The 20,890-nt window shown below is 34.2% G+C and overlaps 1 long non-coding RNA gene across 1 annotated transcript in view; it reads right to left on the bottom strand.

Annotated features, from left to right (window-relative positions):
- LOC132528946 (uncharacterized) overlaps nucleotides 1–20,890 on the bottom strand; it is a 61,873-nt gene that overhangs the window by 21,475 nt on the left and 19,508 nt on the right. The window contains exons 5-6 of the long non-coding RNA XR_009543341.1: nucleotides 16,367–16,421; nucleotides 14,391–14,508 (exon numbers count right to left, since the gene is read on the bottom strand). This is a non-coding gene — a long non-coding RNA (uncharacterized LOC132528946). The remainder of the gene's footprint in view (nucleotides 1–14,390; nucleotides 14,509–16,366; nucleotides 16,422–20,890) is intronic.

Below are 20,890 nucleotides of genomic sequence, written 5' to 3'. Positions count from 1 at the left end.
AACTGTCGCTGAAAGATTAATTTAATTTATAAATATTTTTCATAGAAAAAAAATGAAGGAGGATGAGAGCAAAGAATTGTTTAAATCAAGATATATGATTTGGTTCTCTCTTAAGCCCAAATTCAGCACATAAAGTAACAACAGTCTAATTTAGTTATATAGAATTATATTCTAGAACAAAAATTATTTTTAAGATACTGTATATAATCTTTCCTTCAATATTTTCTATTGCCTACTAATAAAATTATCAAATAAAATAAAAATAAAGTAAAAACATTAGAAGGATAATATTATCTACATTTATGTATCCTTTACTGTGTATCAGAAGCTCTGCTGGGTGCATTACATAGATGATTTCTTTCACCCTATAAGGCAGGCTGCAGGGGACATTGATTTTGACATTCTCAGCTGCTATCTCTCTCCCTCTTTCCCTGCAGTGAAGCTGCTATGTGGTCTGTTTAAGACTGAACTCAGTCCCAAATCTATACATTGGCCTACACCAGTAAGAGAACTCTTTGTCATTTTTCCTGCTATAGAAATGATTTTAAAGGGTAGGCATAAGCCTCTAGATGATTAAATCCAGATGAAGTTTCAAGGCCTTATATTTGACATTTGTGGGAAGAGCAGGGCTCTCTTAACTCTGGAGGGAACAGGGTGAGATGGGAGGCTCACAACTGCTGCAGACATTTGGCTAGCCCAAAGTAAGCCAACATTGGCACACAACCTTAGAAAAATGCAGCCAGAGCTGCCATCAAAGCATTCTTGAAACTTTTGAAATCTCAATTTACATGAGCTAAATGCATTCATTTTGGTTATTTAAATTTTGGGGAGGTAGTTCTTAAAAACTTATAACCAACCATCCTAAATGATTCACAGATGTATTATTATCCCCATTACATACATGCAGAAAATTAGATTTGCTATGTCATCGCCTAAGAAAATAAGTTCTAGAACTAGAATTTGGATTCTGGAAGTCAGAACTCTACAGCTATAGTGTTTAACTGTTACCATAGATGGCCTTCCTAAATGATGTTTGAAAACACTGTAGCATTTATTATCACATTCAAGAAAGTTTAAAGAAGTGTTCTTTATTATTTCTTCATCTAATTGAAAAAATTTTGATGGTGAGGTTGGTTTTTGTTTGGGTTTTTTTGTTTGTTTTGTTTATTTAATTTCTTGGGGCAATGTTATATAAAGGACTGAGATAATGATTTGGATGTTTTGGAATCCAAAGAGTTGGACTACTCTGTATAAAAAAGGAATTTTGAAAGTATGAACAATCATAATAATTATTCCATTTCTCTAACTTGGAATTATTGTTGGGCTCTTGAGTGCCTTCTCTGTTTGAGGTACTGAGTGGTTAGTTTGGAGCAGTGGAAAGAGTATAAGTTTAGAGGATGAGAAGTTTGGAGACCTTAGATTAAATTCTGATAAATTCCTGAAGGGCTCTATGATATTGATCAGTCTTTGAACCTCAGTATCTTCTACAAAGATTAGTTAATAATACTTCACTCACTGGCTTATTGAACAAGTGAAATGTGATAATAGGACTATGACTGGCAGAAAGTGAGCCCTCAATAAATGGTATCTAAATCATATAAAATATTTTTGTAAATTCTGTATCACTATAGAGGCTGTTAGTAGTAGTATCTAATATCTGAACTTTCTCCAAACAACTGTGTTCCTCAGGTAAATGGTGCTGGTACATATTCATTCCTTCTTGGCAACACAGAAGAACATTAAGAGCACACTTATGGGCTTCCCTGGTGGCACAGTGGTTGAGAGTCCACCTGCCGATGCAGGGGACACGGGTTCGTGCCCCGGTCCGGGAAGATCCCACATGCCGCGGGGCAGCTGGGCCCGTGAGCCATGGCCGCTGAGCCTGTGCGTCCGGAGCCTGCGCTCCGCAACGGGAGAGGCCACAGCAGTGAGAGGCCCGCGTACCGCAAAAACAAAAAAACAAAATAAACAACACTTATGCTCTTACTGGACACATTTGCACATCTTATCACCCTTAGTCAAAATTTACTGTGTACTTCTCCTTGTTGCATGGTGTGTTAGATAGGATAGGATACGGACTTTGTAGTCAAACAGACTATAAATTTCAAACCTCGATTCTGATCCCAACTCTGATACCAACCATGCAAACTGAGCAATTGCTAACTTTTCTCAGGTCATTTGCCAAAAAAGAAGAAGAATTCTTTTTATTTTTAATGAAATAAGTGAGTGGATTACCAACCACGATAATAATATAAATATATGTGTAAAGTGTTTTGCATAAATTAGTCATTAATATTTATTCCTATTTGTCCCTCTTGCCTATCTCCTTCTTCACTGTCACCTAAGCACCACATCAGAGTATTTTTTTATGTGTGGAGGAATCAAGACTTTTCTGCTTTAATGAGTGAAATTTTTTCTCTTTGAAATCCAAGGAAATTGGGAAATCCATCTTAAAGTGCTGAATATAGTTCAAAGTGATCAAAACTAAATCAAACAATATTTCCCCCTACGTTTCAGACAAGTTAATGGATTCCTTCTAAATACCACTGATTAATATTGCTTCAAAAACTTCACCTGGCTTAAAAAATGGAGGGTTCCTTGCAAATCTTTTGTTTAATGTTTACTGTAAAATTTAAGATCAAATTTTTCATGAGCATTAGAATATCAAGATTATAATTCCATGTATTTTGCTGTGTATGCACATACGTGCATGCATGCACACACACACACACAGAGGAACTATACATAAAATAATACATCTAAATTATACAGATCCAAAATCTTTCTCTTTTTATATATATATATATATATATATATATATAGGAATTTTTAATCTGAAAAGCATGAGTAATTGCCTTAGTTCTCCATTTTTTATGCGCTTCATAGATCAACTTTAAATTTCACTCTTTTAAATTAACTTTGCTTGCTGTCCCAATAGAATAGCACTACATAGCATATATTAAATATGTAAAAAAGGTGCTTTATAATGCATTATCTTCACCAAAGTAAATTAAGGCTCTCTTTCAAAGAAATAGGATGTCTGTGTAGAATGCTAATAAGTTAAATGTTTATTTTTATGGGAACGGTTTCTATCATAAACAACAATCGTTCTTAAAAAAGAAAGAAGGAAAAAAAGCAGCAGAACAAAGCAATAGTTTATAAAATAAAACCTGAGCAGGTGCAGAGAAATACAATATTCAGGGTAGAGTAACGGTAACCTCTACCTTTGGGTAGTTGTTGTTTATATATTTAGAATTAGTATGGTGTCTGTAGGAGATTACACAAAGAAAGCCAAAGTAAAGGCCTCTCTAAAGGAGATGTATATTGTGTAGGGACTTTCTATCATCTTGTACCCTGAGACTGGTTCTAACAAGGGGCCATATTAGTATGCAGGCATTTGTGTTTTATTTCTTTTCCAGTTTTTGTTCTTGGAATGAGGTATTCCCATGAAACTCATTAAACCTATTTCTGCAGCTGACACACCACTCAGGCATGAATAATCTAAGGGTAAACAGAAAGTTGATATAAATATGCAAACATTTTTGATGAAACAAAATAATAGGGAGCTAAAAAACTGGGAGTGACTCATTAGCACAAAAAAGAACATTTAATCATTTTTATTAATGTTTAGTTATGAGAAACTCTGAGTTTTAAATTCTTGTCCAAATGCATGCTAGAACTCTTTAAAATTGTCAAGTGCTCATGCAGATATGTTAGTAGTAGTAGTATGAATATTTAAAGCATGGGGATGAGAAAATTCAAATAAATAATTATAAATTCCTTTTCCTTGATCATCTTTTTTTTTTGCGGTACATGGGCCTCTCACTGTTGTGGCCTCTCCCGTTGCGGAGCACAGCCTCCGGACGCGCAGGCTCAGCGGCCATGGCTCACGGGCCCAGCTGCTCCGCGGCATGTGGGATCTTCCCGGACCTGGGCACGAACCCGTATCCCCTGCATCGGCAGGCGGACTCTCAACCACTGCGCCACCAGGGAAGCCCTCCCTGATCATCTTTAAGATAGTGTCTTACATACAATGTAACAATGCAGGGAAGGAATCGTTATTTAATACCTTCTTTGGGGATATTTGCTTATCACTCTGAAAGAAATACTCCGGGCTTCACTAATTATGCAAATTCAGAAAATAGTCCACTTTGAACAAATGATTATATATTTCAAGAACACAAATTGAAAGAAAAAAATCTTTGTAAAATGACTACTGATACAACAATTAACATTCATCAGATTGGCTCAACTTAATGTCTGATGACACTCATAGGGACGTAAAATTCAAACTTCACTGGTGAGTGTCAATTCAAAAATTCCATTAGGAGAATAATCTCTCAACAGCTACTGAATAAGAAAATGTGCATGCCCCTCATCCCAGTCCCTCCACTTCTAGGTGCTACCATAAGAAGCACGTGCTCATGAGCACAGGCATGCCAATTGCAGCATTGTTTGTATTAGTGAAAATTGGTTTTAATGTGGTTATTGATATAACAAAAATAAACTATTAGAACCATACCTCACATTACACCTAAAATCCATTCCACATGGGTTAAAGACTCTACTGCAAAAGCAAAACTTTATAAAGTGTTCAAGAATGTATAGGACATTTACTGGTGTAGGAGAGAAAAAAACAAAAAAACGTTATACCACTGTGTATGAAAACTTACTGAAATATATATCATATTAAAATTACAAGGTTTGTTTTGAAAAGAGACATTGTAAACTAAAAAGACATATCTTAAAAAGACGTATCTTAAACTTAAAAAAATACTTAAAATCCATGTAACAGAGAACTACTTTTTAAAATAAATAGAAGAATTATTATGAATCAATAAGAAAAACAAAACCAACCCAAAAGAAAATAGATAAAAGCATGTGCGTAGGTAATTCAGAGAAAGTTTGATAAAAATTACATTAAAAATGCTAAACCTCTTTAGTAAGCACAGAGATAAAATTTTAAATAATATTTTGATACCATTTCATGCCCAATAGATTGGGAAAATTGAAACAGGCCTGACAGTAAAAAGGTGGGTAATATATACAGAACTGTTGATTCTTCTAAGATATTGGTGTGAACGTAAACTAGCACAACCATTTTATTACAGATAGCAATTTGGCAATATTTAGCAAATTAGAAGATGCTCACACACCTTGATGGAGCAATCCCACAACTAGGCATATGCCTCAGTGAAACTCTAGCACATGTGTTCCAAGTTAAAGGTACAAAATATTTATAAGAGCATTTAAAAAGTCAAATCTGATTTTTTTTTTTGAGTTCTGTCAGGTCACTGCTGAGTTTTTCTAATTCTGATTTTATGTTGTATTTTTATTAGTTTATTTCTTATGTATTTTTCTTGATATCTTTTAGCTCACTTTGAAATATTAGGCACGGTTTTAATATTTATTTGTCTGTCTATCTATCTATTGTATTTCTTTTCTGGGGTCTTTTAATTGCGTAGATATTCTTCTATTCCTTTTTTTCTTTCTACTTACGGGATTCACACATTTGTTTTCTCTTACTCATTTTAGTGTGAAATTAGTTTTCCTGAATTTTTAAAGGAAGCTTTGATTCTGATTGGTTCTTTTATTTCACAGAGCTCCCCCTTCTGTTGTTTCCAGTAGTAACTTGCTTCCTGACATTCCCGGCTCTACTCTCTCCACAACTATTATCTTTTCCTTACACTCTGTTATCTATGTTACGCTAAATTTGTGTTCTTCCCTGGGCCCTGCCCTGGAAGTTGGCCTTGGCAGGTCAATTTCAAGCCTTCTGAGAACTCTATTGTCCCCACTCCTTCAGGCTTCCTTACTGCAAGCTCTTGTGTTTATCTACATTTGAAGCATGCCCAAACTCCCCCCAGTGTCAGTTCTGGTTGTTATTGTCTTGCAGTGCTTTCCAGCAAACATCTATTGGCTATTTGAGTGCTCTCTTCTCATGCCCATCTGTGGCTCCACTGCTTTCTTCTGCTTCCCTCTCCCCTGGCAGCCTCTTCCTCCACATATACAAACACACACGTGCATGTGCATCTATTAATTTATTTCTTATTCTTTGTGGCTCTTTATTTACATTGCACTCTCTCATAGAGCCCTTGTTCTGGAGGAAGCAAGCTGCCATGTTGTTTGCTGCCCTATGGAGAGGTCCATCTGGCAAGGATATAAGGAAGGGCTCCAGCCAACAGTCCATGAGGAACTGAGGCCCTCCGTCTAAAAATCTCCAAGGAACTGAATCTTGACAACAGCCAAGTGAGTGAGCTTGAAAGCAGATCCTTCCCCAGTCAAGCCTTCAGATGAAGACACAGACCTGGCAAATCCCGATAACAGCCTTGTGAGACTGACTGAGGCAGAAGAATCTAGATAAACTCTGCTTGTGTTCTGGGCCCACAGAAAATGTGAGATAATAGATATTTATCAATTTAAGCTGCTAATTTATTATGCTAGAATAAATAACTGATATAACTCATACCTGCAAAATTATGTATGTGTGTTATATATTGTGGCATTATTTGTAATTGCTAAAAAAGTAGAGACAATCAAAATGTACATCAATAGAATAGTAGTTAAATAAGTAGAGGTTCATTCATGAAATAAAACATGATGCTACACAAAAAAAGGATAAGAGTGCTCTTTATGCACTGATATGAAAAGATAATCAGTATGTTATTAAGTGAAAAAGCAATGTACAAAATAACGCATAGCATGCTAACATTTATTTACGCCTATAAAACTTGTCTGCAAAGATACAGAAAAAACTAGTAACCATGGGTACCTATTCTGGGGGACTGAGGTGGGTAGAAACTGAGTGGCTGTAAGTACAGAGGTGGGAGGGAGATTTTCAACTCTATAGTGTTTTAGGTTTACTGATTTTGGAATCCATGTGAATGGATTAGCTGTTCCACAAATTAATTAACTGTTTAAATGCTTAAAGGGAAGAAATAAGTAAAATGTTTAACAAAAATGCATTTTCTTTTTCTAAAACAAAACATAACATTGAATAAGAAAAAGAAAATTGCATTCTGTGTTGTGCATGGACATGTTTTTACAGCAGGCAAATCATAATATATAACTTATTGATACTTGCTTATATAATAATAATATATAATCAATATAATATTGATTATATTAATAATATATATAATAATAATAATATATAATCAATAATAATATATAATCAATAATAGATAACTTGTTGTTACTTATATAATAATAATTTTTAAATGTGCATGGGAATGATAAATTCCAAATTTAGGCTAATAGTTATTTCTGGAAAGAGAATGATGTGAATAAGATTGGAGAAAAAGAAGCCAGGTGACTTCAACTGTATCTTTCACATTTTAATTTCCAGTTAGGTCATATAGATTGAAAAAGTACAGAGAAGGACAGAAATGTGGAAATACTTGATGTTTTCAGGTAAAGGAATTATTTTAAGAAAATCACTTAAATATATTTTATATTTTGATGACATTAACATTAACTGGGATTCTGTAAAAATTCTCATGAAATTTAAAGATGGCTATATTGTATAGTTATTGGGCCTATTTTGAGAGAGTTCATACAAAGAAACATAAAATTTCATGTATCTATTTTTGATATTAGGAACTATGGAAGTAAAAATCCATCAGTGTGACATACAGGGTGAGAAAGTGAGCACTGAGCATCATATGGGTAATTTTTTCAACAGCCATTCCTTGAACTTATAAATCTACATTTGATTGATTGAACTCAATCAAACAGCCACACCTAATTTATTGAGAAATGTAATTTAGTTGTGTGCACAGGGAAAGAAATGAAATTTAGTGAACACAAAGCACAGTCTCTTCCACAAGGGATGACACTACTAAGCATGTGGGAATGTTGACCTGATGATGCCAGACCTTTCCATTTTTTAAGAGCAGCCAGAAATTTAATTTTCTTTTTTTAATGTGACATCTCCGATGTTTAAATGTTGGCAACTAAATCATTCTTTGAATGACCTTATATGAGCCAAACAAAATATGTCTACAAACTAGACCTGTAGGCCAATAGTCTGCAAACCTCGACAGTACTAAAATATCCTACAAATGAACACTGAGAGGGACCAGAGTTCAAGATCTCTTTTCCTGTAGACTGTGGGTACACAGTATTCTAAAACTAAGAAGAGCTGGTGAGAGATACCACAGAAGCTAAGGGGTAGGACTAGGTTACACCCAGTAAATTAGGATGAGGACTCAAAGGCCACTGGATCCAGCAAATCAAAAAATAGGGCCAGCCACAAACTGTAATAAAGTTATACTCCCTGGCTCCTTGAAACTTGTAATGCAGTTGGAAAAACGCTGCATAGAAACCGAAGTGTCCACAATACAATACAGCCCAGACTTCGTGGTATAGACTGAACATCAAAATTAGAGAGTTAATTCATTATTTTGAGATGTGGTTGTTAGAAAAAATTTTGTGAGGTAGGGGAGACTTGAAGTACACTTTGAAGAATGTAACAATAGGGCTTCCCTGGTGGCGCAGTGGTTGAAGTCCGCCTGCCGATGCAGGGGACACGGGTTCGTGCCCCGGTCCAGGAAGATCCCATATGCTGCGGAGCAGCTGGGCCCATGAGTCATGGCCTCTGAGCCTGCGTGTCCGGACCCTGTACTCCGCAATGGGAGAGGCCACAACAGTGAGAGGCCCGTGTACCAAAAAAAAAAAAAAAAAAAAAAAAGAATGTAACAATAAAGAACCTTGGGTATATTCACATAATAAGTGGAAATGTGAGAAAGAAAGAAAAGACAGGAATTCTAAAGAGCTGAATTAACTCACAAGTTCTTCCTTCACTAGCTACCTGAGTTCAGAGGCTTCTAATTATCTCCTAATCACTATCCTCACTTTCTTCTCAATTTTTAGCTGGGCACAGAGCTTCCTTGCCTTTAGGTCTGATCATATGTCTAAATATTAGCTAACGGCTATAAGGAAAATAGGGTGTGCAACTTCCAGAAAATGCTTTTAAAGAGGGTCCTTTTAATCTCTCTCTTCTTGCTGGTTAAAATGAGTACCTATATGCTGAGACTCCAACAGCTATCAGGGACCTTGAGGTGGCCTTGGGAATGGAAGTCCTTTATAGCATAGTGGCAAGACAGGAGCCTGGGATAGAAACCTTTGGGCTCCCTGGATATGTAAGAGAAATAAACTTGTCTCATTTATGCCATAGGTATTCTGTTTGGTTACTATGGTTTTCTCTTAATTTTTTGCTTTAAAAAAAATACTCAAACTTGAACATATTATTTTACCTCCCTGAGCTGGTATTTCCTTAAAATGAGGGAGGTAAAGTTGTTAAGATAGTCCCATTGATGTCTTCATATTTCAACATTCTGTATGATTCAACAGGAAATTTTTAAAAAATCTCTTAAACAATTGTGTCCTGTCAGTTTGCATCAACACATCTTATACAAAAAGCGAAAATTTCAGTCAATTACTCAGGTATTTTCTAATGTATACAAGTTTCTCTTTGAGAAAACACATGATGACATACATCACACCTAAAATGGAATACAATATACAGGTATCCCCCTCTTTTCGAAAGTTTGCTTTATATCACTTCACTTTTACAAAAGACCCTCATTAGTACCTATTTTTGCTAACTGAAAGAAATCTTAAGAGGATTTTTCCTTTTAGGAAAAACGGGACAATAGTACTCAGTATTTGTTTTGCAGGGAGCCGTTTACAGAGGCAGTGCTCACCCCCCAGCAGCGAGAGGGCACCTCCAAGCTCTTTTCCTGGGAACTACACTCAGCACCTTAGCATCAGGCCACAAAAGCTTTACACTGTCTGTAAGCATCTGTGCTTTATCTCAATTTATTTTTGCATGTCCTTAGCAAGATGTGCCATCAGGTAATTGCTTCTTCACTTTACTCCATTTCTGCTTCCCAGAGTTTTCACAGGAACACTCAACTTTCAGATAGCGGAGAAAACTTTTATTCCAACAGAAGTTGGAATCAAAAAAATTCCAAATTTGCTCATCCATTAATGGATGAGCAAACAAAAAACTGCATCATTAATGATATTGTTGAAATTTTTATAACTGATCCCTTAAAGCTGATGATTAATATTACCTTCCTCCTGGTCAACTTTCCCCAAAGCATATTCGTTTGAATAAAAATCTTGATAAGAAATCAACAAAATACATATGCTAGGGTGAAATAACTGTTTATACTACTTTAATCCATGTTTCCTTTTGAGAGATTCACCAGACACATTAGAATAGGAGAAGTCCTGAGCCATCTCAAACAAGCAGATAAACAAAAACACTTATTTCTGTTTAATCAGTTATGTCTACAATATATTGGACCATAACAGTATTTTTCTTCAGAAGAGTGGTTGGGAAACAGTTCTAGATGGTATAGTTTTCCAGAATTCTTTCTTTATATCGTGCTGCTCTCCATTTAGGAAAGTAAACAAAGCCCTGAAGTAACAGATAAGTTAAAATTCCATTTGCTATTTCACAGCATACCCCACAAGAAAGCTGTTTGTAAACCACAGCTTGAGATTCTCAGAGGAAAAGAAGAATGATCAGCGAGCTCAGTTTAGACACTGCACATTTAATTTTACCTTTTGGGCTCTGCCTCTTGTAGCAAAGCTCAGCTTTGAATCAGAAGTACCATTATTGTACTGTGAGCTTTAAAAAGATAATTGATATTCACCCTGGATTTAATGTCCTTGGAGAGAGATTTCAAGAACAGAATTTTAGTGGTTGATTCTAGACTCTTCCTTGTCTGTAAACCTTACAGTTTACATAGGCAATAAATATTTTTTGAAATCAGTAAAAATGGAAGCAAGAGACTAACAAGTGAGAGAAGTACAATACAAAAATAAGCAGTTAGTACTTGGAAATGCCTCCTTTTTGGTATAGCGTAATTTTTTTTGTTGTTCTTTTGAATATTTTGTTTAGCAAGAGAACAGAAATCTTCTACAGGGACTAGGAGATGCCATCTGGTGATTTTATACAATATCACTACTAAAAAAAGCTCTATTTTCCCCAATTGTAATAGATCTAAAAACTCATTCTTTTGAGATTTCATTGATAGTGCCCAGAAAAACAGATTTTTCTTTAATTTCTTTTTAGCATTCAAGAAAATAAGCTAAAAGCTATTTTCATGATTTAAAACACCTATATGATTTATAATACAAATTAAGGAATGGAAAGAAAAACTGATATAGATCAAGAATCATAAATTCATAAAACTTCAGAGAATCCAAAATATTTTGAGAAGTATAATAAAAAATTATCTTAATATATTTCCTCTGGAAATCATAGCTATCAAAAGGCTACAAAAGGCCATGTTACAAACATGTGGATTTTTAATCCATAGAACAGACGGCAGATTTTCATTTTATTCAATTGCTTTACTAAGGGATGAATCAAACATCTGGTAGAATTTCTATTTTTACTTCATTTGCACTTATAACTCTAATTACATATAATGGAGTGCTAAGAACAGTTAACAGAATACTGTTATAGAAACATAATAACAATGTAGGATTATTAATTCAAAACTGCCATTTCTGGGAAAAGCCTAGAAATCAGTGGGTGGCAAGTAAAATATGAAACATTTGCTCAGAAACAATTGTCAGTTTTACATGTCAAAATATATGGATGGTCATGCATAGCTGTTTGTGTTAACGATTAGTACTGATGTATGTTTTTAGGTTAAAACAATGGATGCATTATACAGGGAAGAAAGAACATCTATAGAAGATGAGAGAGGAGACTGACAATTTTGGTTTTTAGCCAAATTCAATTTCACTGGGTTGTTAATAACTTGATTGGAGGTGACTGTGTTTATTTTGGGAACCTGTGCTTTTACATGATCACAAAATGCGATAACGCATATGTAGCTCAGACTGAAAAATACACGACACGATAGACCTGAGGATTGTATTTTCAATTTTGATTTAAATGTTTACTTGTCCACAGCAGAATTTTATGAAGTCCCTGAACTTATGAACCCATGCCAGTCTACACGGCTGGTTTAACATGTGCAATGCTTGATTGTTTTTCTGAATGACCACTAATATTATTTTGTGTACATAATTCACAATATTCTATTTTGAAATCCAGCATAACATTTCATTTCAATCTACTGATTTAGTCCTCTAGGAAGGCCAGAAACTATTAAATTTTCAAAGCTTCTCAGTGCTATTCCTGTATCTAATAGAAATAGCCAATTGAAAATAACCACTGTGGTTTCTCCAGGAACCTGGCTGTGCCTTGTTTCACAATGTCTATTTTCTGAGACACAATGTAACCAAAATTAATCTCAAGCTTATTAAATTGCTGTACCAGCCTTTAGAGGTGACTATTTTTATAAGAATAAATTCTAAAAGTTACTAAAGAAACAATGAGACACTGCCTGTTATTATTGGCATACACCTGCTGCTGTTATGAATTACATTGCTTCAGTAAATGAATTTCAGATAGCAAATTGTTTCTTTAAGTATCAAGAATAACCTTTTTAATAATATGTATTTCAAGTTATAATCCTACTAACATGAAAATAAAATAAATTTTTTACTAAAATAAACACACTTACCTGCTTGCTTACATAAACAGAAAGTATCAAGCTCTTCTTTTAACAATTTAGAGTCATTTTTACAATCATCAGTTTTATGCTTGGCTTTAGTATGGTTGCTTCTCTATTTCCTTTCTTACTGTTATTTAGTTATTAAATAACAGTTTAGTTTGTCAGTGTAATGCTGAGCACATGAGAAGTTTAAAAAAATATTTGTGGAATGGATGCACAAATTCTCAAATGAAGCTTCCAGTTCTCTTCTTAATTTGATGTGGACAGAGAAGTAAGACACCCAAGTATTAAAAATGTGTATTCATTATATCTAATGTTGAATCAAGGGTCTAGCCAGTACACAAGATGCATGAATCTTAGAATACTAGGTATTTCAGGGGGTCAGAACTTTTTCCATTTACTATCAGGTTCTCAGATTTGTTACAGATGTTGAATTTACCAAAAGATTGACCACTGAATACATCAGATGTTATTATCAATGACAAAATGACACGTGGAAATAATATATTGTGTTCTTGGGCAATACTATTACATTAACAAATATATGCCTTGCCTTGAATGGTTTTTATCTTTAGTTATTGGTTTAGATATAGAGGAAAAGTCACACATCAACTTTAGAATTTGCCTCTTTCCACATGTGAGGCCAGAATCAATTCTGCGTAATGGTACCCTGAGAGGATAATGTGGTATAAGTTGAAAACTGCAAGATTAGTGAGCATTCCTTGGGAACTCTCTGGGTTTCTTTATATATTGCCGAACTATTCTCTGTGTTTTTATTCTTACTAATATCTCCTAGGCTGAATATATTGATACTTTGTCTCTATTATATCTACATTATAGAGGACTTTGATGTATCTCTAAAACTCATTTGTTTTCATATAGTTGAAGTCTATTCCCAGACCCTAGAGATGTTAACTTGATTACGCCAGTGATAAATTAGAGAATGGTGACCAAAAACAAGCAAAAAAAAGCAACGTTGTTAGATAATTATTTTTAGAAAATATTTGTATACTGAAAATACTCTTTTCATCTAGATTGTTGAATTCCCTATAAAAATATAATTTAATTTGGAAAATTATATTTCTATATATGTGCTTTTTCTTCTCTTCTAGTTTTGGTACATTTATTCTTTAATAAAGTTTTAAAGATTTGATTGATACTAAAGTACTAAAAGTTGTTCTGAATTTTAACCTACAATGCTTATTATAATAATCTTAATTTTCATCATGATTTTTCCTGAAATTTCTAAATAAAACGGCAGATTACTTAGAAATGGTCAAATCTGTTTTGACTTTTTAAAATACATCTCAGTGAAATTTGTTCGATGAACAGTAGTATAGACATTCTGTGGAGACTGAGGTAATCTCCAGTTCACAAGCTGCCTTGGATTTGGATGGCACCTGTCTAAAAGGTGGAAAGCGTACTGATTATAGAACCTGAAGTTGGGGTCTGCAGCCCCCCTGGATCTGAGGATGTATCCTGTGGTTTTTACAATCATTTCACTGTATAATTTTAAAAATTTATGCTTCATTCTGTGTATGTGAGCTGAGTAGCAATGTTCTTATTGTCTTAGGTTCAACAGCTAAAAACCCAAGGCTGAGAAAAAAGCAGCATCAATTCTCTGCATTTAAAAGAATGTTGAAAATAATTGAGGCTATTATCTCCCTGATGGCTGGTTCCCATTCCCGATTATTGCCCTAGTCCCTATCCCAACCTCAAGTCCATTTAAGCAGAACCCCAGGAAACAGGGAGAACCAAAATTTATTCAAGTTGTGAATTATTTACCCAAGGAGGAAACTACGGATTTTTACTTCTTTGCCTGAAGAGTGAAGAAATGGTGCTTACCAAATCCAAGAGAGAAGACCTCAAGGAGTGCCACCACCACAAATTAGAAGTCAACACTGGTATCTCACTCCCCAGGTGAACGTTTTCTTATGCAGCATACTTGTTGATTTATGCCTGTCTGTTCAGAGGTAAGAGAACTAGTTTATGGATATAAATTAAATGTGATTTATTAAAAATTTCCTATAATTGTACATTTAATATGTATTTTTTCTGGACCCAGTTGTTTCAATATGATCTGCAGTTCATCAAAATACAATAACTAAAAGTAAAATTTTATTACAAGTATATAATAATTTCTTAGAAATGAATTCTTAATGAGATTAAGATAGCATCCTCTTAAGACAAGATTAGTTCATACAATTTTATAAGCTACAAAACAAAATTATAAATCAATGTGTTATTTCTCATTACGTATTTTTTAACAATGCAATGTAATACGTAGCTCAGATCATAAATCATTTATTTACCTGGAAATATTTCCTTGTTAAATGTGTGTACATACATGTATTAAACTCTGATGCTTGGTCATTCAAATAGTTAAATTAAAGCATTGTACAAAATCAGAAAGAACTCTATTATTTTACTAGCTATTGTGATCACATTTTTCTTGTATCTAAATAAAGAGAAACTTATCTATTGCCAAAACTAACCAGTCTGGCTAGATTTACTTTTACTTTTTATTAATAAAAGGTAGAAAATAGTCATTTCATAAGATGAAATAAGAGGAGGATTAAATAATTAAATATTTCACAATATGACTTGATAAAATAGGTTTTAACTACTTTGTTGAATAATACATACCAAATCTGAAAGAAAGCATAAAAAATTTGCCTATGGGTTTTATCCAGTGTATCTTGAAGATCTCAGTAATCTCAAAAAATATTCCAATTACGTTAAAAGGATCTACTTCACTAACCTATACTGCTTCAACTCTTCAAAGTTTTTCTTTTTAGCTAATGACAGGTCCCAAGGATGAATCTTGAGTATAGCTTAAAAGAACTACTTATAATTAAATACATGAAAAAAGCTATTTTCGATATTTAACATTTCTTAACTACGTGTTATTTGCTTTGCTCTTATGGAGCTCCCTGAAAACTGATACATTCTTTGACAATGTGAAAAGCTGGAAGAGGTGAGATCTTTAACAATTATCAATACCAATCCATTTTAAATGCCAGTTTTTCACTTTTAACAGAAATATCTGTACGACGGAAAAAGACCCAAGTCCTGAGATGGTTTATATTTCCTTGGTTATCCATTGACACTGATTTGTTTTCTTAAGCCAATATTTTGAAGTCACTTTGTTTGACGTCCAGAGAGATTTTTGAGATGTGTGCCTTTCTTTTGTGAAGCAGGATAGAAGAGATAGGGAGAGGAAGGTAGAAGGGAGGAACCTGCTTTGAAGTCCCTTCTACAGATTTATTCTCAGCTAGATCCCTCTCAGGAAAGGACACATCCTTGCTCCATTATTCCTTTTAAATTCTTGGTGTTATATTGCTTTGCATACCTAGGTTTAGAAACTGCTCCAAAGAGTATTGTAAAGGCAGTAATTAAAGAAAACTAAAACTCTCTATTTGTACCTAACCAAGTCCATACTCTTCAATACCTGAAAAACTAGATGGACAGATAGATAGATTTGCATGTATGTATACACATGCTTTAGATCATCTGATAGATTCTTTTATCATCATGCAACTGCGTTGTATTTTCTATGTAAATTTGTGTTTATGGTTTTATTAGACCAAGATATTACATAATGAAGTTTATGTGTGGTGAGTAGTAATTTTAAATGTGTTTAATATTTAATTATAGTATTTCTCAATCTAGGGTCCATAGACCCTTAGGGATCCACAGATACATTCTCAACAGTCTGCATGATCTCAGGTCTGAGAAATTCTGGTTAATGGACTTAGTCATTAAGAGCTCAGGCCATAGAGCCAATCTCATCTGGTTCAAATTGCAGCACCCTCACTTACCAGCTGTGGATCCTTGGGGAAGTTACCTTCCTTCTCTGAATCTCAGTTTTCTCACCTATAAAATGACAGATACAATGCAATGTAAAATGCTCACTTCCTCTTAGGTTGAATTAATTAAGAGAAACATTTCATCCATCCATAAAATCAGTAAGTCAAAAATGTTATTTCAGAATAACAGAGACTCATTATTCTGATGTTTGGATTCTGGATATAATCAAGTGAAAATAGTGTACCCTACTTCAGAAATACTTGTACTACTTTTGTTAGCCATCATGATCAAACTTTTTCTGTGCATTTAAAGAATGAGAAACTTTATATGGCTAAAAATTAATCAATCTGGTAGCTAGCATACAATTTTGGTTTACTAATAGAAAATACATTCATCTTATAAGTTCAAATAACTTGAGGATTAACTCTAATTGGAATGAGCATTTCATTATATGATTTGATGAGTTTGAACTACCAATATAGCTTTTCATTATATCAGACTCCCTAGAATCCCAAATTGTTCTTTTTCCACTGATAGGAAATTGTCTAATAGAAATATCTTAGCAGAAAATATGAACCTTGTGGGAGAGGAAAATATCAGTAATCATTAACAAAATCATTTCAGTGTTTTATGGGACAAGGGAGAATATTTTGGCCCTATGGCAAGCACTGTATACTTCTAATTTAGACCCATATTTCTTATTGTAGGAATGCTGGAAACAACTGATAGATTTTCTAGCAATATCCAGATCAAAGCCACCTTTATTTAGGCCAATGGGTACATAATTAATGATACTTTAATATACAGCAGCTTAATTGCCAGCAGCTTAAATATGAATGATTTAAAATCTAATTTCCTAAAAAAAAATCCACAAAGATTAAGTACAATTTTCCATAACACCCAAGTAAACAAGCATCAAAAGCTCAAGGTTAATAATAAAAATAACAATCATAAAACTAAAATCTCATAGATCTTCTTGCAAATAAATTACTACATTTATGGGTGATAAGATATAAATCTTATGATAGCAAGATCTAACAAGAAAGGAGCATCACAAACCTTGCTAATGTTATATTTTAGTGTCTTGATAGGTGACTGACTTATAAATATTCTTCAAACTTCTATTCTACTATTTACTTGATGTTAAAGCCTGGCCAATTGCTTTGTATTTTCAAAATACTCATATCAGGAACTTTAAGTTTCTTATTCTCTCAATATTCTAGTTACTTAAGCTTGGGGGTGTCATTTATAATTTATTTTAATTAATGTGCATTAAAGGTATTTGAGATTTTTTAAAAATTTCCACTCCTAATAATATGTTTACTCTGAGAAAAATTGTGCAAATGCTGCTGGTCAAAATGCTGATATTTGTTAATCAGCAGATCTAGGATATCTGGAGCTGGATTTCCAGCTCTCAGCTTTTGCATCGTGAATAAATCGTGACCACATGACCCAAGCAGAAAAGTACATGCTTTACCCAAGATTCAAATACTAGTTAGACCACAATACTTTTACCCACATATTTTGAAGTTTTAAAAAAGTACAATTATTATATCATGTCCATAAGACTGTGGAACATCAAAGTTTATACTGGCATCAAAGGTGACCATATTTGATTTACTGTAAATATCAATACAAGTGAGTCTACCCAGTAATCTATCTTTCTCTACAACTCCATAAAAATATTTTTGTGTTTACACTTTACTCTCTAACTCAAAATCTTACTATATCTAATTTGATTCTATTCCAAGCTCTTCTACATACTATCAGTTTAGTCTTCAGCAAGGCATTAATTTTTCTGAGGCTTAAATTCGATGGGCATTTAGGTTGCTTCCACGACCTGGCTACTGTAAATAGTGCCGCAATGAACACTGAGGTGCATGTGTCCTTTTGAATTATGGTTTTCTCTGGGTATACGCCCAGTGGCGGGATTGCTGGGTCATATGGTAATTCTATTTTTAGTTTTTTAAGGAACCTCCATACTGTTCTCCATAGTGGCTATATCATTCCCACCAACAGTGCAAGAGGGTTCCTTTTTCTCCACACATTCTCCAGCATTTCTTGTTTGTAGATTTTCTGATGAGGCCCATTCTACCTGGTGTGAGGTGATACCACATTGTAGTTTTGATTTGCATTTCTCTAATAATTAGTGATGTTGAGCAGCTTTTCATGTGCCTCTTGACCATCTGTATGTCTTCTTTGGAGAAATGTCTATTTAGGTCTTCTGCCCATTTTTTGATTGGGTTGTTTGATTTTTTGTTATTGAGCTGCATGAGCTGTTTGTGTATTTTGGAGATTAATCCTTTGTCTATTGATTCATTTGCAAATATTTTCTCCCATTCTGAGGGTTGTCTTTTCATCTCGTTTATAGTTTCCTTTGCTGTGCAAAAGCTTTTAAGTTTCATTAGGTCCCATTTGTATATTTTTGTTGTTATTTCCATTACTCTAGGAGGTGGGTCAAAAAAGATCTTGCTGTGATTTATGTCAAAGAGTGTTCTTCCTATGTCTTCCTCTAAGAGTTTTATAGAGTCTGGCCTTACATTTAGGTCTTTAATGCATTTTGAGTTTATTTTTGTGTATGGTATTAAGGAGTGTTCTAATTTCATTCTTTTACATGTAGCTGTCCAGTTTTCCCAGCACCACTTATTGAAGAGACTGCCTTTTCTCCATTGTATATCCTTGCCTTCTTTGTCATAGATTAGTTGACGATAGGTGCATGGGTTTATCTCTGGGCTTTCTATCCTGTTCCATTGATCTATATTTCTGTTTTTGTGCCAGTACCATATTGTCTTAATTACTGTAGCTTTGTAGTATAGTCTGAAGTCAGGGAGTCTAATTCCTCCAGCTCTGCTTTTTTCCCTCAAGATTGCTTTGGCTATTCGAGGTCTTTTTTGTCTCCATACAAATTTTAATATTTTTTGTTCTAGTTCTGTAAAAAATGCCATTGGTAATTTCATAGGGATTGCATTAAATCTGTAGATTGCTTTGAGTAGTATAGTCATTTTCACAATATTGATTCTTCCAATCGGAGAACATAGTATATCTCTCCATCTGTTTGTGTCATCTTTGATTTCTTCCATCTGTGTCTTACAGTTTTCTGAGTACAGGTCTTTTACCTCCTTAAGTAGGTTTATTCCTAGGTATTTTATTCTTCTGGTTGCAATGGTGAATGGGATCATTTCCTTAATTTCTCTTTCTGATCTTTTGTTGTTAGTGTATAGGAATGCAAGAGATTTCTGTGCATTAATTTCATATCCTGCAACTTTACCAAAATCACTGATTAGCTCTAGTAGTTTTCTGTTGGCATGTTTAGGATTATCTATGTTTAATATCATGTCATCTGCAAACAGTGACAGTTTTACTTCTTCTATTCCAATTTGGATTCCTTTTATTTCTTTTTCCTCTCTGATTGCCGTGGCTACGACTTCCAAAACTATGTTGAATAACAATGGTGAGATGGACATCCTTGTCTCGTTCCTGATCTTATAGGAAATGCATTCAGTTTTTCACCATTGACAATGATGTTTGCTGTGGGCTTGTCATATATGGCCTTTACTATGTTGAGGTAGGTTCTCTCTATGCCCACTTTCTGGAGAGTTTTTATCATAAATGGGTGTTGAATTTTGTCAAAAGCTTTTTCTGCCTCTATTGAGATGATCATATGGTTTTTATTCTTCAGTTTGTTAACATGGTGTATCACATTGATTGAATTGTGTATATTGAAGAATCCTTTCACCCCTGAGATAAATCCAACTTGATCATGGTGCATGATCCTTTTAATGTATTGTTGGATTCTGTTTGCTAATATATTGTTGAGGATTTCTGCATCATATTCACCAATGATACTGGTCTGCAATTTTCTTTTTTTGTAGTATCTTTGGTTTTGGTATCAGGGTGATGGTGGCCTCGTAGAATGAGTTTGGGATTGTTCCTTCCTCTGCAATTTTTTGAAAGAGTTTGAGAAGGATGGGTGTTAGCTCTTCTCTAAACGTTTGATAGAATTCATCTGTGAATCCATCTGGACCAGGACTTTTGTTTGTTGGAAGACTTTTAACCACAGTTTCAATTTCATTATTTGTGATTGGTCTGTTCATATGTTCTATTTCTTCCTGGTTCAGTCTTGGAAGGTTATACCTTCCAAGCATTTGTCCATTTCTTGCAGGCTACATTTTAATGGCATAGAATTGCTTGCAGTAGTCTCTTAGGATGCTTTGTATTCCTGTGGTGTCTGTTGTAAATTCTCTTTTTCATTTCCAGTTTTATTGATTTGAGTCCTCTCCCTCTTTTTCTTGATGAGTCTGGGTAAAGGTTTACCAATTTTGTTTATCTTCTCAAAGAACCAGCTTTTAGTTTTATTGATCTTTGCTATTACTTTGCTTGCTTCTATTTCATTTATTTCTGCTATGATCTTTATGATTTCTTTTCTTCTACTAACTTTGGTTTTGTTTCTTCTTCTTTCGCTAGTTCCATTAGGTGTAAGGTTAGATTGTGTATGTGAGATTTTTCTTGTTTCTTGAGGTAGGATTGTATTGCTA

This window comes from Lagenorhynchus albirostris, chromosome 11 (assembly GCF_949774975.1).
Source record: "Lagenorhynchus albirostris chromosome 11, mLagAlb1.1, whole genome shotgun sequence".
Lineage (NCBI taxonomy): Eukaryota > Metazoa > Chordata > Mammalia > Artiodactyla > Delphinidae > Lagenorhynchus > Lagenorhynchus albirostris.
This window is presented reverse-complemented; position numbering and strand designations above follow the sequence as displayed.